Genomic DNA, 12,445 nt, shown 5'->3' with positions numbered 1-12,445 from the left:
TTTATATAAATACTAAACCATCCCTTTCACCTAGGGATGCCAATTGCACTGGATTTGGTCCAATCCAATATTGGTCCACTTACAAAGAAATTGGACCCAATCCAGTCCAAACTCATACAAATCAAATCCAATCCCGTCTAATTAAAATGCAAATAGAGCAGATTGGGTCCAATACAATCCAAAGTGAATCAAACACCAAAATATCATGAGAAACCCAGAAAATATATAGAAAACTACCACAAGACCTGCTACAATCCAATCCAAACAAATTAAAATGCAAATGGACCGGATTGGATCATCCGAATGAAACACCAAAATTAGATGAAAACAAAAAAAAAATATTTAAAAAATACAAAAATATATGCTCCAATCCAATCCAATTAAGATGGAAATGGACTGGATTGAGTCCAATCCAAGTACAGTTCATCCTTTTTAACAAAAAAAACTCATCAATAAGACAACTTTCTCCCAATTTTTGCAGTATTCCAAGCTGCTGGAAAACTCTCCATGTTGTCATAACATTTAGACGTTGAATCTATTACCCTGCAAGATGAAAACCAGATTCAAGTGATTCTCTCCCTCCTACAATACAAACCATTCACCTTTCAAAAAGAAATAACACAAGTAAAAGGATTAGGTGAAACCCACCACAACAGAGGATCCTTCAGAAGGGAGATCACGATTATCTTCCTGCTACTAGTAATAGCAAATGACACAGATATTTGAACATGAGCATTAACCATAAAAAATGAAGTCTGAAATAACAACAATGGATCAAGTGGAGGAACTAAGGGTCCGTCTGATTCGCAGTCAGAATCGGAACCATAATGGTCTTTCCCATAGTCTGTTTGGTTCAGACAGGAATCCGAATGGGAATTGGAATCAGCTGGAATGAGATTTCATTCGGGAGGGGGAGGGAATGACCATTCCCTCAAATGAGGGAATGCCATTCCACCAAGAATGGAAATTCCAATTCTGCCCAACCAAACACTTGGAATGGCCCATTCCAATTCCGATTCCAGACTCCTATTCCCGAAAACCAAACGGGACCTAAGGCTTTTTCTGATGCTAGTTAGATCCTGTCAAAGATAACTAGGAGTGATCCATAAATTAAGACATAAAAGGAAGAACAAGCCTTGATAATAAAGAAAGAACAAAAAAAAAAATCACAAGAAAGAACAGTGGCATTCGGAGAGGAAGGTGATAAAACTCAGACTACATGTTCGTATAAGTTCATATCAGAAGAAAGAGAAGAGAGAGAGAAGGAGAAGAGAGAGAGGAGAAGGAGAAAAGGTTACAGCCGAACTAGAGAGAAAAATTCAAATCCCTCTAGTCGGCCTTTCTTTTATTTATACTCTTCTAAGGTATACAAGAATTACCATTGTGCCCTCACTTAAGTGAGAGCCACATCAACTGAACAATACATATATAACTAAACATAAAATGACTATACTACCCTTGTACAGTTGGCTCTAACACTCCCCCTCAAGCTGGTGAGTATATGTCATATAGTCCCAGCTTGTTACATATGTAGTTCACTCTTCCCCGATTCAACCCTTTGGTAAACAAATCTGCCCATTGATTTCCTGTATTCACATATGCTGTACTTATCACTCCACTAAGCACCTTCTCACATACAAAGTGGCAATCCACTTCTATGTGCTTCGTCCTTTCATGAAACATTGGATTAGAAGAGATATGAACTGTAGCTTGATTATCACAGTATAACTCCATAGGAGTGTCAATCGAGTATCCCATCTCCTCTAGTAGATGCTTCAACCACACTAGTTTGCATGTTGTGTGTGTCATAGCCCTATATTCAGCCTCTGCACTACTTCTTGCTACCACTGTCTACTTCTTACTCTTCCATGTCACTAATTTCCCACCAAGAAAAGTTCAATACCTTGTAGTGGACCTTCTGTCAGATATGGACCTGGCCCAATCAGCATCCATGTCTCCCTCTATCTCAAGATTTCCTCCACTCTTATACAACAAACCACAACCTAGAGCACCCTTCAAATACCTCACAATCCTTAGGACTGCCTCCTAGTGTGGGATTCGAGGGTTCTGCATAAACTGACTCACTACATTGACCGCAAATGAGATATCAGGTCGAGTGATGGTTAGGTAATTAAGCTTACCCACCAACCTTCTATACCTTCCCGGATCCTTAAACTCCTCACATGTATCACTACCCAATTTAACATTCAGTTCCATAGGTGTTTCAGCTGGTCTGGCACCCAACAACCCTATTTCTTCTAGCAGATCAAGAACATATTTCCTCTAGCACAGATTAATACCATTCTTGGACCTCGCAACCTCTACCCCTAGGAAGTATCTTAATTTGCCAAGATCCTTTTTCTGAAAGTGATCATGCAAGCAAGTCTTCAACCTATCAATTCCTGGTCTATCACTGCCTGTGATAACAATGCCATCTACATATACCACCAAGAGAATCTTCCCAACATTTGATTCATAGCTGAATACGGAATGGTCAACCTGACACTGTTTCATTCCAAACTTCTTCACCACTTCGCTAAATCTCACAAACCATGCACGAGGAGATTGTTTAAGTCCATAAATATCCTTCTTAAGTCTACATACCTTCTCACCCTCCCCCCGAGCAACAAACCCAGGTGGTTGCTCCTTGTACACCTCCTAAAGAAAATCACCATGTAAAAAAACATTCTTGATGTCAAGCTGAAACAAGGGCCAATCAAACATAGCAGCAAGAGAACTCAGAACACGAACTGACCCAATTTTGGCAACCGGAAAGGTGTCTATGTAATCAATACCATACTGCTGTGAATAACCTTTGGCAACTAACCGAGCTTTCAACCGTTCAACACTCCCATCAGGTAAGTATTTAACCGTGTACACCCACTTACAGCCGATAACATGCTTACCAGGAGTTCTTCTTCCATTGCTTGGCTCCACCCTAGAGAAGTGAGGGCTTCCTGGACATCCTTGGGAACAGAGACAGAGGATAACATAGAAACAAACTGTCGATGGGAAGCCGAAAGGAAAGATAAAGAAACATAATTGGAAATGGGGTGGAGAGTGCAACTGTGTTAACCTTTCCGCAAAGCAATAGGAAGATCAAGGTCAGAACTTGGGGTGGGATCAACTGCCAGATCTGTCGACGGTGACGAAGCTGGGGGAGGAGCCGGTGATTAAGCTGGTGGTCCTCTCTCAAGTAGCTACACTGGAGGCAAAGACTGGGTCACAACTGGAACAAGAGGAACGGGAAAAGTATCCGACCTGGAGAAGAGAGGAACAGACTCAAAAAATGTAACATCAAAACACACAAAAGAACGCCGATAACGGGGATTATAACACCTATACCCTTTTTGAGTCCTGGAATAGCCAAGAAAGACACATTTAGTGGATCTATCATCTAACTTGTCCACTCCAGGCCCAAGATTATGAACAAAACACACACATCCAAAAAACTCTAGGAGTAAGGGAAAAATGAGACAACATGGGAAAGAAAACAGAGAAATGGGACTGACCTTCAAGGATAGACATGGGCATGCGGTTAATAACAAAGTAGGATGTAAGTACAGCGTCACTCCAAAAGGTGACGGTTCTTTCTTTCAGCCACCCCATTTTGTTGAGGGGTGTAAGTACATGAGGTTTGATGGATAATGCAATGTTGTTCCAAATATTCTTGAAAGGGTGTCGAGAAATACTCACGGCCATTATCAGAACGAAGAATTTTATATGTACACCAAATTGATTGTGAATTTCAGCATAAAATTTCTAGAAGATAGAAAACAATTCACTCTTTTCTTTCACAAGGTAAACTCATGTCATCCTTGAATAATCATCAACAAAAATTACAAAGTACTTGTAACCATTATAAGACACTACTCTGTTTGGACCCCAGATGTCTGAATGGACTAAAGAAAAAAGACTCGATGTACGACTATCAACTCTAGGACTAAAGGAGACATGATGTTTCCCAAACTGACACGACTCACAATGTAAATTAGAAAAGATGACTCAACGATGGAACAAGTAACTGAAGAGCTCTAAGCGACGAATGACCAAGTCTGCAGTGCCACTGATGAGGGGAGAGAGATGACTGAAGAGTTGTTGTCGAACCACCTCCATCAAGGTAATACAGTCCACCAGCTTCATGCCCTCCACCGATCTTCATCTCCGTCTTGAGATCCTGAAACACACAAGAGGAAGGGTAAAAAGTTATTGAGCAATTAAGAGACTTTGTCAATTTACTAACAGACATCAAGTTAAAGGGAAACTTGGGAACATATAAAACTAAGGAGAGGGATAATGAATCTGTGTCAACATTACCAACACCACGTATGACTGATGTAGAGCCATTGGCAAGAGTAACAGATTGGGAATTGGAGGACGGAAAAATGGATGAAACACACCTGGAGTTCCAGTCATATGATCGGAAGCTCCAAAATCTATAATCCAACGGGAAGGTGTGGATGCCAGACAAGCCATACCTGTGTGTGCAAGGGTAGTCGTGTTCTGTTGAGATGTACCCTGAATGAACCGCTCATACTCATCTCGTGAAACACTCACCATCTCCTTTCTGGAAGTATCTATAGATGTAGTGGGGATCTGATCAGTAACTTGAGATTCTTGTCTTGAGCTACCACCATTTACAGTTGCATGATTTGCCCAAGTTGAAGGTGGGCCATGTAGATCATAGCAAAAGTTGATAGTATGTCCCTTCATACCATAATGAGTACACCTTCTCTAATTATTACCACGTCCCCTACCACGGGCTCCCCCTAAGTCTCATTCTCCAACATGACCACCACCACAATTATACATGCCACTACCACCACGACCATACATGGGTCCACCACCACTACCACGACCATGCTGACCTCCTCTACCACCACAACCTCCCCCTCTCGTAACTGCAAATGCAGACCTATCTAACATAGTGGAAGTCTCTGTGGATCCAACTGAAATCCTCCGAAGACGAGCAAACACTTCCTCAAGAGAGGGAAGAGTCGATCCACCTAGTATCTGTGCCCTTACGGGTTCATACTCAGACTTCAGCCCTACTAAAAATCTGGTCACATTCAACTGCTCTCTCTGTTGTAGCTGAATTTTTTACATCAAGTGTAAGAGGATGATAAACATTCAACTCATTTCATAAATTTCTCATACTGGCATAACAATCCTCAAGACTCTGATTCCCTTGTTGTAGATTGAAGTACTCTTGGTACAGTTGGCAAACCCTAGTAGTGTTATCTTATCCAGAATATAATTTCCTTGCATGATCCCAGACTTCCTTGGTTGTATCTAAAAACATGAAGTTCACACTAATTTTGGACTCTATGCCGTTCCATAGCCAAGTCATAATTTGAGCATCCTCCTGCTCCCATTCATCATATCCCGAAGAATCAATTGGGGGTTTATCTTCCCTCACATGTTTCACTTTCTTTTTGGCTTTCAGGAAAACTTCAACAAACTTAGCCCAAGGGACATAATTCTCATCATTCAATTTTATAGGGGTCATATGCACATTCAAATACTCAGAAGGCACCATCACACTTGATTTGTATTCATTGTTGTCTCCCATGACTGCACAAGAAAACAATGGGAAGTTGTAGCACTAAATTGTTACTCTACTGCCCTAATAAATCACTACACTCCACACGAATGATTGAACACCACTAGGGTTCCTAGTACCAAGTTTCAGCAACAACACTCACAACTATTCACCACTATTTCAGCAACAATATTCACAACTGTTCACCACTTTTAGCAACAGCACTATTGTTGTCGTCTACTGTCAGCACTAGAAACCCTCACAACACACCTCACGAATAGGATATTCAGTTCTGCAACATATAAAAAAAACTTGCTACATACCACATCTTAGTTCGAAGATCATGTACTTGTCGAGTAGAGGGTAACAAGTCTGCACTGTCACCATCACAAAACCAGCCCTCTTCGAATTGCAAGTAGAGGGTTTTCTACCAACCACACAAAACCACAATGACTGCACTCATTGGAGGCATGGGAACCCCCAGAAGGAGAAAAAGACCAGTCCTTTTCTTTCTTTCTGGAAAACTCTCTAGGTAACAATGAGAATTTTGCAAAACCCTAGAAAGGAATGCGCAAAACAGAGAGAAAAGGAGACAACTGATCTGAACTGATTATCGTGGCTCTGATACCATGATAAAACTCAGACTAGATGTTCGTATAAGTTCAGATCAGAAGAAAGAGAAGGAGAAGGAGAAAAGGTTACAGCCGAACTAGAGAGAAAAATACAAATCCCTCTAGTCGGCCCTTCTTTTATTTATACTCTTCTAAGGTATACAAGAATTACTATTGTGCCCTCACTTAAGTGAGAGCCACATCAGCTGAACAATACATATATAACTAAACATAAAAGGACTATACTACCCTTGTACAGCCGGCTCTAACAGAAGGCTCCCAAGTGCACATGCATGGAAAGGAATAGGGAGAAACATGAGCATATCCATTCAAAAGAAAAAGAAGAAAGAGGAGATTCAAAGTCAAGGATTTTATGCTCATCTTAGAGTCCCTCTGATCAGGACTATAAAGAAAAGTTGCAGACTTCCAAGCATATGCCCCTCACAAGGGTAGATGAAGCTAGAGAGGTGCTGGCAGAGAACTTGGACTTGAAAGAATGATAGCCAAAATTGTGGATATATAGTAAGAAGTCAGATATGTTCTCCCTAGGGAATCACATGCTGCCCACCATCTGTATAATTATTAGAAGCAAGGTATGCAATTTCCTGAAACTTTTTTATTGATATAACACCCCTGCAATTGCCAATATTTTTTTATAAGGAAAAGAAATTTTATTAAAATAGATACGTCATTACATTATACATTCTATACTGAGACCAAGTCAGCTAAATAGAACTCAAATATAAGCTAAAGTTTCACATATTTCCTAACAAATTTCTCATTTTTGAAGAATCAAAATTTAAATTGCAAATGCAAACCTTAATTAGATGAAAGTGAATGTTAGGTTTTAAGTCATAGTCAATGTGCTTAATTGGTCCCATTAAGCCAAGAAAGAGAAGCGGTTAATAACAAGGTTTAAAATGTCGATGTCGATGGAAATATTGGTCATCCAAATATAAGAAACATGTCGGAAATGTCGGAAATATCGTATGGAAATATTGTAAAAATTATAGACATGGTAGAAACATTTTAAAATATGCAACATATACAAAGATATTTTATGAAATGATAAAAGAAGCATAGGAACACCTTTTTAAATTATTATCTTGTTGCAAATCATTAAACAAAGCTAAGAAACTAAGGTTATAGACAAAAGAATACGTTCTGAAGTTGCTCTATAAACTTTAAGATTCAGAGCTTCATGATAAAAAGAGTTAAAGCAAAATTTTAACTCATAGAAAATGTAATTGATTGTAATAGATCAACCAAATAATCTATTACACAAACAAAAAACTAATATTTAACTTCATGTTTGAAATGAATATTGAGCTAGCTCAAAGTAGTAATCATGTAAGTTAGGTGGACAATAAAATTGTTACTTAACATATTTACAATATTGTACCAACTTATGTTATAATACTATCTCTTGGACTCCACATAGTATTGGTAGTGTTCACTGGGAAATATGTTGATTCCAGTAAAGTTTCATGTCGCTACCCATGGAAGTGGAAATGGAAATATGTTGTGGAAACTATTTGTTGTACTCCACATAGTGTTGGTAGTGTTCATTGGGGAAATGTCGATTCCAATAAAATTTCGTGTCGCTACCCATGGAAATGGAAATATGTCGTGGAAATATTAGGGAAATTAGGGACATTTTAAACCATGGTTAATAAACATATGGCAACACCAACAAGAGACAGAGAATAGAAGAGGTTAATGCGAATATTGATCATTTTAACATCTGTCATAATGCTTTAACCACTCTACAACACTCTTGCTCAATTAACTCCTGCCTCACTATGATACAAACAACGAGTTTAATATTAAAATTAAAGAATGTTTATGGGAAGGTTAAGTTTGAAATATGGCATAAGAGAAACAGTTTTCAAATCAGAGTATATACGATGTGGGAAGGTTCATTGTCTTTTACTTTCTTACAATTCTGCTATAGAATAACCTCAATATTGGACCTCACGTTCCCTCCAAAAAATATGGATTTTCCTCCAGATATTCAGATCATTAGTCTATAGGTGATATAAATCAATAATAACGTTTTACCAGAAAAGAAAAATTAAATTATCACAATTAAAGAAATAAATATTTTCATGGTTTTGTACTTATATTCATACCTATTTTCCTCTGATAAGTTGATTGTTCTTCCTGGGAAATTGAAGCTGCCTATTAATTATCATCTAGTACGAGTTAAATTTTGAAATATTGAATCCACAAAGCTGAAATTTTGAAAAAGTAATGTTTAAAGGGGATGAGAAAAGAGAAACCTCCCTCAACATCTAAGAATCCATAATTGACACTGGGCCTATTATGATCAGATACAGATCAACATTGGACCTGATAATCAGATGATATTTGACAAACAACCAATTGACTGATTCCTATTATTGTATGGATAAAGTAGCCAAAAGCACAACTCAGATGGTTATAATCATCAGAGCACATTGATTGTCAACCTAGGATATATCCTGGTATGAACTGCATGAAGGACTCATCATCAGCGAGAGAAGCTTAAAACACTAGTTTGAACAAATAAAAAAGGCCTACCCCATGTGGATCTGGGATTCCATGCGAATGACCTTCACTACCTTTCCTCACATCCTACCCCAAAAATCAAATTTCATAGTTCAGCATCCTGCTGTGGTACCCAGATACAATTCTGGGAGAACTTTTTCCACATGAGAGTTCTACTGAAAACAAACTGTTATGTGCCTTGGGAGAACTCACCCCTAAAAGATAGCTGTTAGAGGGAGGGAACCCAAGCACATATATACTCCACAACAGCATCCCATTCTACCAACATGGGACAAATAGGTCGTAACATTCCACCATGCTCCGCAGTCCCGGCGCCCACGCAGGCTGGCTTTGCACTAGTCCACCTAGTCCCGGCCAAACACTGCAATACCGACGTCACCACCTGCGCCGCACGATTGCAACTGGGAGGCATAGTGTAGGCTCTCATACCATTTGTTATGTGCCTTAGGAGAACTCACCTCTAAAAGCTAGCTGTTAGAGGGAGGGAACCCAAGCACATAATATACCCCACAACAGCATCCCATACTACTGATGTGGGATACCTCACATTAGCATCCCATACTACCAACATGGGACAAATGGATTGTAACATAAACATTTTTACAGTATACAGGCACCCATTTATGAACTTACCACATTACCTCAAGCTATTTGTCCCTTCACAAATATCTTTTTCATTAATTATTGAAGAAAAAACCTTTCAAAACTCCTAAAGATTGTTGCAAATCCATTTTACCCACAAGAAAAGTCTAAAAATTCCCTGCTTAATAATATAAATTTTAATTAACGTGTTGACCCTGATTTAAAGGTGTTGCATGCATATATAAACATAGGGAAATTTATTTAAAACTTCCTCTCAAGCCTCAGCTATCTAATAATAACTAAGAAATAGAAAATAGAACTGTAATATCCCTCCCAAGTCCCAGATAGTTGGAACCATCATTGGGTAATAACCCTTTTTCCCCCTCTGTCAGTAGAACAGTCAAGGAAAAGTTCACCTTGCAGTAAACTGGAAGAGGATGTAGAATACTCATATTGCAATTCAATCTTAAGGGGGAAGCCGTTGAGAAACCTCTCATAGGGTGATAATCCAGGGAAACCCAAAGAGTCCTCACAAGAACTGAAAGACCAAAAATGCAAAACATTCATTAGACGACAGAACAACTCACTTCGGTGTTTGAATGGCATCTAGAAAGGCCATTATCCAATGTTGGTCCTAGCTATCTGGGGTCATGGGAGGGGTAGACTGAATACAGTCCAAAACTTTGGCATTTTTTCCTTTTCTGTTAATAAGAAAATGAAACCTGATCATCTAACTTTAAGGCCTAAGAAATTTTCTAAGCCATTCATATAGCATGGTTTAAGTAAGAAAAATAATAGGAATGACTAAAAATCATGGTGCAGGCATGTCATTGGGTCATCAAGTCCCAACTCCCAGGCCAAACCATGGAACTCACCAGTGCTGTCAGCTGTGACCATCATCACAGGATATTCTCACAATTGACAACAAGACATGGAACTCACAAGTGCTTTTAGTTGGGTTACTCGTTTTTCTATGTTGAACTCAAAATATGGTCCCTCTAAAACACATGTTTCCATTGTTGAATCCAAATTCTAATGCACATTAGATGAGCAAAAGGACTCCACATAACAAACATTCACAATGCAAAACAATACCTTTGCAGACATTCACCCAAACGGCCAAACCTTCAACCCTCTACCCAAGAAAAGAGTTTTAACTCATTTACATACACCAAATACTTTACATAGTGGCAAACAAAAAACTAGATCCACTACATAAACAAACATCAAAGCCAATACTTCTAGTCAATAAACAAGTTCAATGATCCAACCTCCCGTCCATCAGATTCAATCATTGAAGCTCCAAAGTCATTAAATCAAATATGGAGAGCTATTCTATAGCCGTTATTCTGCTATAGAATAGCAGTTGTGAGGAAGTTGAGCAATGTTTGTCAGAACTTCCATACTTTTTGGTCTATGTAGCACCTAATTGACTTAAAAATAATAAAAATATACATACAACTCAATGCAACTTTACAATTTCACATGAAAATGGCCATGATACCAAACATACACTTTACCTTTGAACATATGTAAATGTTAACCAAATCTATCTTCTTTAAGTCAAAATAAAATGAAAGTGTCTTGCATATGCATCACCAAGTGTCCCACCCCAACCCAACACCCTCCAAATGAAAAACCAAATAAATAAATAATGCCACTAATCACGTATTATTCAACAATTTCTATCTATTGAAGTTTTTAAAAGTAGACATCAAACTTTGGATTATAGCACCCTCTAATCCGGACCCAAGTGCCCTCAACATGGGTAAATCACTTCCCCATCGGCTTAATCATGTCAGTAAGCGCACTCTCCTTCTCGACTCTCTTTACCCAGATAACTATTAGCGTACAAGAACACTAGAAGCATGCTCAAGGAAACACTTGCCCGGATAAACGCACTTATGCAGGTAAGTAAAAACAAAATGGGGCCTTAATAGGAGATGTTTAAGGGTTAGGATAAAACTGAGAGTAAGTCTTAATATTCATAAGAAACCTCGGGGAGGTCTAAAGACTTCCACCAAAAATATTATGATTGGAGCTTTATTTGTCTGTGAGACACCATATAACTGTCGTATCATGTTGATATCAAACAACATTTTCTGGGTTAGAACACCATAAATTAATGTGTTAAAAAATAGCAATAATAGGATTAAAACTATCAACAATGTTTTCAGGAACCATGGATTAAAACCGGCAACAACAAGATATTTCATCCTGGAACCAGCTAGAAAATGGAAGCAAACATGAAACAAAAAACACCCTTAATCTTTTCTACATCTTATTATCCCTGGTAGTAGAGCTTGATAACCTTTTGACTTGGTAGATAGGAGTAGGATTGAATTGAACAATGCCCATATTCCATGAAAATCAAATCTGCATTCATGGCAAGTTAAACACCTACAAGAGGACCCGGATCATTGGCCCATATTCCATGATAAGCTTTTGGCTTCTAGAGCTCTCCCAAGGGTGACCTCGGATCATTGGCCCATAGTGATTTGTAAGGAGGAAAGAAAGAGTGGAGGACCCGCCCCATTTAGATTTGAAAATATGTGGTTACTCCACCCTGGGTTAAACAATAAAGTAAGGGAGTGGTGGTATGACTGTAACCCAACGGTGGATTGGGAGGGGATAAGATTCCATAACAAACTACAATCTGTGAAAGCAAAGGCCAGGGAGTGGAATCTTTTGGAGTTTGGGAGGTTAGAAAAAAGAAAGAAAACGCTGATGGACCAACTTGAAAAACATTGACTCTAAAGAAGAAAGGGGAGAATTTGGAGAGGAAGATAAGGAACTCAGGAGAAGCTTGAGAAGACAGTTAGAGGATTGCCTGCATAAGGAGGAAATAAGCTGGAGGCAAAAATCTCGATGTAAATGGTTGCAGGAGGGAGACAGAAACACTAGGTATTTTCACTCTTTGGCGGATGGAAGGAGAAGGAGGAACTTTATCTCCAAATTGGTAGTAGGTGGAGTTGAGTTAACACAACAAGAAGAGATAGTCAGGGCTTGTGTGGAGCACTTTAAATCCATTCTAAGAAGGACGGTAAGTAGAAGGATGTGGGTAGAAAGTTTGGATTGGCCAGATGTAGGGGTGGAGAACAGGAGAAGGTTGGAAAGAAGATTTGATTTGGAAGAGATTAAGGAGGTTGTGTTTTCTATG

At 38.9% G+C, this 12,445-nt stretch overlaps 1 protein-coding gene across 3 annotated transcripts in view; it reads right to left on the bottom strand.

Annotated features, from left to right (window-relative positions):
- Positions 1–203: 203 nt before the first annotated feature.
- Positions 204–12,445, bottom strand: part of LOC104594765 (carbamoyl phosphate synthase arginine-specific large chain, chloroplastic-like) — a 36,492-nt gene continuing 24,250 nt past the window's right edge. The window contains exons 4-5 of one of the 3 annotated variants that reach the window (XR_016082492.1): positions 649–4,177; positions 204–543 (exon numbers count right to left, since the gene is read on the bottom strand). The gene's annotated coding sequence lies outside the window, so the exon portion shown is untranslated. Of the gene's footprint in view, positions 544–648; positions 4,178–4,211; positions 6,787–12,445 lie in introns of those variants that run through there. The other 2 variants (XM_010255233.3, XM_088898058.1) reach the window with 2 other exon arrangements.

The sequence above is a fragment of the Nelumbo nucifera genome, chromosome 2 (genome assembly GCF_055504915.1).
Source record: "Nelumbo nucifera cultivar China Antique chromosome 2, China Antique-T2T, whole genome shotgun sequence".
NCBI classification, from domain to species: Eukaryota; Viridiplantae; Streptophyta; class Magnoliopsida; order Proteales; family Nelumbonaceae; genus Nelumbo; species Nelumbo nucifera.
Note: the sequence above shows the minus strand (reverse complement) of the source record. Positions and strands in the feature narration are given on the sequence as shown.